Here is a 4,391-nt window from a genome sequence, read left to right as displayed (position 1 = left end):
ATTAAATCGGTAAGCATCAAATTGCTGCACATTAATCTTGCTTATTACGTGCACAGTGATGCAACACGGCAACATTTCTCTAGATAGTGGAACAGTTGCATATATCCATTGGATATTTTTTCTGCCATAACTTATATGCTTCCAAAACCATTATGTTTGCCATTTGCGGGTTAACATTTGTGACTGCTTTTCCTAAGCAAGTGCCTGGCGGGGACATCGATGCCACACCTTGACTGAAGATGGTTAGAAGGTATTGGCGAAGCTGTCATCAGGCACAACAATGCTGAGAAAACAAAGTGCAGTTTTTATAAAGTGTAGTTGTGCAACTGTTGTTTCTATGCTGCGGTAGTTGATGGAACCAATCAATGAAACCAAACACATTCTACTTGTACCTCTCCCTGAAAGCAATCGCATCTTGCTTACACCATCTCTTGTCCACATTGCACTGCACTCGTGCTTCTCTGTGGTCTTGCGAGCGCTTGGTGCTCCAATGGCCGCAGTGGTGCCCACCATGGTGGTTGGACCACTAGTCAAAATCGTGATGGAGAAGGCGTCCAACTACCTCCTCGACCAGTACAAGGTGATGAAGGGCATGGAGAAGCAACATGAGGTCCTGAAGCGCAAACTTCCTGCCATCCTGGATGTCATCACTTCATCACTGATGCTGAGCAGGCAGCAGCCCACAGGGAAGGGGCAGTGGCCTGGCTCGAGGCCATCAAGAAGGTGGCCTACAAGGCGAATGAAGTCTTCGATGAGTTCAAGTATGAGGCGCTTCGTCGTAAGGCCAAAAAGGAGGGACACTACAAGGAGCTTGGCTTCGATGTGGTAAACTCTTTCCCACACACAACCGTTTCGTATTCCGTAACAGGATGGGAAGAAAGCTCTGCAAGATTGTGCACGCCATCGATATCCTTGTGACCGAAATGAACGCCTTTGGCTTTAAGTATCAGCAACAACCGCCAGTATCCAGTCAGTTGCGGTGGACGAATCATGCTATGGCTGACCCAGAGGAAATCAAGGAAATCATCAATGAATCCAGAGCCAATGATAAGAGTGAAATTGTTAGTAGACTAGTTGGGCAAGCTAACAATGCAGATCTTACAGTTGTTCCCATCGTTGGAATGGGTGGTCAGGGCAAGACCACGTTAGCACAACTTGTCTACAATGACCCTGCCATTCGGAAGCATTTCGGTTTGCTGCTATGGGTGTGTGCCTCTGACTGCTTTGATGTGGATTCTCTAGCTACAAGTATAGTTAAAGAAGCTCCTGAGAAGATGGATGATGGTAAAGAAGCAGCCACATCCAAGAAGACACCACTTGATGTTCTTCAGAATGTAGTGAGCGGGCAACGGTACCTCCTTGTATTGGATGATGTCTGGGCACGGCAGGTTAAGTTTTGGAGACAGCTCAAGGCCTGCCTTCGACATGGTGGCATTGGTAGTGCGGTCTTGACAACAACTCGTGATGGTGGAGTGGCTGAAATAATGGATACTGCTAAAGCTTATAATCTCATAGGTTTGGAAGATAAATTCATAAAGAAAATCATCGAGACAACAACATTCAGTCATTTCAAGAAGGCAGAGAAAAGGCCCACCGAGTTGGTGGGTATGGTTGATGATATTGTGCAAAGATGTGTTGGTTCTCCTTTAGCTGCAACAGCACTAGGCTCCCTACTGTGTACCAAGACCAGTAAGGAAGAGTGGGAGGCTATATCAAACAGAAGTAACATTTGCACCGAGGAGACAGGAATCTTACCAATACTCAAGCTCAGTTACAATGACTTGCCATCATATATGAAGCAATGCTTTAATTTTTGTGCTGTATTTCCCAAAGATTACGAGATTGATGTGGACAAGCTGATCCAACTATGGATTGCACATGGGTTCATCCAGGAACAACAAGTTCCTCTTGAAACTGTTGGCAAACAGATTTTCCGTGAACTGGTCTCAAGGTCATTCTTCCAGGATGTTAAACAAATCAAAGCCACTGATTATGAAATTAAATACAACAGGTTGTGTTATTCGAGAACTACATGTAAAATCCACGATCTTATACATGATGTTGCACTTTCTATAATGGGGAAAGAATGTGCCTTGGCAAGTGACGAACCAGGCAAGATTGAATCTGTTGTCGCAACCGAGGAAACAAGTCAGAGTGAGTGGCTTCCAAACACTGCTCGTCATTTATTTTTGTCATGCAAGGACCCTGAAGGAAAATTGGATAGTTCTCTAGAGAACAACTCTCCAGCTATCCAAACTCTTCTGTGTGATGATGGTATGGATATTCCATTGAAACATATATCAAAATTTAGCTCTTTGCAAGCACTACAACTACGTTTCAGTTCACTTCCTCTGAAACCAAGGCATCTACATCACTTGAGGTACCTAGATCTTTCAGGAAGTTGGATCAGAGCACTTCCTGGAGATATTAGCATTCTTTACAACCTGCAAACGCTTAACCTCTCTGGCTGTATACGCCTTGAAACACTTCCAAGACAAATGAAGTATATGGCTGCCCTCCGTCACCTTTACACTCATGGTTGCCCAAAGCTGGAGAGCATGCCTAGAGACCTCGGAAAACTCACATCCCTACAGACACTTACATGTTTTGTAGCAGGTAGTGGCTCTAATTGTAGTAACGTTGCAGAGCTCAAGAATTTAAAACTTTGTGGTCAACTAGAGCTAAATCATCTAGAGAACGTAACAGAAAAAGATGCAGAAATAGCAAACCTCATGAAGAAGGAAAAAAGAGAACTGACATTAAGATGGACCTTTGGATCGGATAATGTTGTTGAGGAAAAAAGTCACAAGGGTGCTGCAGGAGTGCTCGAGAAACTCAAACCTCGTGATGGGCTGCAGGCTATAAGGATACACTCCTATACAGCCATCACCTCCCCGACATGGATGGCAATGTTGCAAAATATTGTTGAGATCCATCTTGTCAAATGTGAAAAACTGCAATGGTTGTTCAACCGTGACACTGATACATCCTTCACATTTCCAATCTGAGGAACCTTATGCTAGAAGATCTTTTCTGTTTGGAGAGATGGTGGGAAATAGATAATGGGATGGATAGAGAAGAGACAATGTTTCCCGGCTTGAGAAATTGTATATTACTCTTGTAAGAAGTTGACAGCATTGCCAGGACATCCGACTTCCCTAACCTCGAGAATGCTTGTATTGTTAGAATGTCCAGAGTTGACAACTACAGCTAAATCACCAAAGCTCAGTGTACTTGAACATGGAAGGAGGCAGATGTAGAGTTGTTCTTGTGGGTAGCGAGACATATGACTTCATTGACCAATCTAGACTGACTAGCATTGAACATAGTACAGATACAACCTCGACGGGGGTTGAGAATAGTTTGAGGGAATTGGTGAACATCAAGGAGAATGGGAATTATCAAGACTTTCCTCTAGAAGTTTTGGTGTTAAGACTTTAAGTCAGTTGTAAGTGTAACAGAGTTGTGTGCATGCTTTGTACACCTTCAAGATTTGTCAATTGCGAAGTTGCCATACGCTCTCTCCACTGGCCAGAAAAATTGTTTAAAGGACTGGTATACTTGAGGAAGCTTCTGATTAGGCAATGCAATAATTTGACTGGATATGCACAACCTTCTGCTGAGCCATCAACATCATCAGAAACTAGTCAGCTCCTGCCACGTCTAGAGTCTCTAACGATACAAAGTTGTGGAAACTTGGTTGAGCTCTTCAACGTCCCTGCTTCTCTCAGGACAATGTACATTAATAATTGCAGTAAGCTTGAGTCCACATATGGCAGGAAGCAGCAGCAGGGACAGTCAGTATCATCGATTCGTCAAGGGTCATCCAGTATAGAAGAATTATCATTATACTACTGTGATGGCTTAACAGGGGTCCTCTATTTTCCCCCGTCCCTCAAGAAATTAGACATTTTTAACTGTGGTGGGTTGGCATCTCTGGAATCCTGCTCTCCCGAGCTCCAATCCTTGGAGTTCCTCCAGTTTCTGGGTTGCAAGAGCCTGGAATCCCTACCGGATGTGCCACAAGCATACTCATCTCTCCAATTTCTTTACATTAGATAATGCCCTGGTCTGAAGACGCTCCCTGCAAGTCTGCGGCAACGGCTGGGCAGCCTCCAGGTGGAAAGGATAGATGCACATTATTATGGAAGTAAGCACGCAGCAATTACCTTCTCTATTACTACTTGCTAGCGGGTGTTACATGTGCTAGTTAGAATGATAATAACTTCACTAGTAGTACGATAGAAAAACAGAGCAAGTTAAATATTCCTTTATCTAATTTCGTCATTTCTTTCATGATTTTCCTTGAAGTGTAAGTTCTTACATTAATAATCCGTGCAGAGCCTATGTTGCTGAAGCCGAAGACATGGAAATATATCTGCAAAGGTTGA

The 4,391-nt window shown here is 43.6% G+C and overlaps 1 pseudogene; it reads left to right on the top strand.

Annotated features, from left to right (window-relative positions):
- The first annotated feature begins 490 nt into the window (after window positions 1-490).
- LOC125526917 lies at window positions 491-4,391 on the top strand (annotated as a pseudogene).

This window comes from Triticum urartu, unplaced genomic scaffold (assembly GCF_003073215.2).
Source record: "Triticum urartu cultivar G1812 unplaced genomic scaffold, Tu2.1 TuUngrouped_contig_231, whole genome shotgun sequence".
Lineage (NCBI taxonomy): Eukaryota > Viridiplantae > Streptophyta > Magnoliopsida > Poales > Poaceae > Triticum > Triticum urartu.
This window is presented reverse-complemented; position numbering and strand designations above follow the sequence as displayed.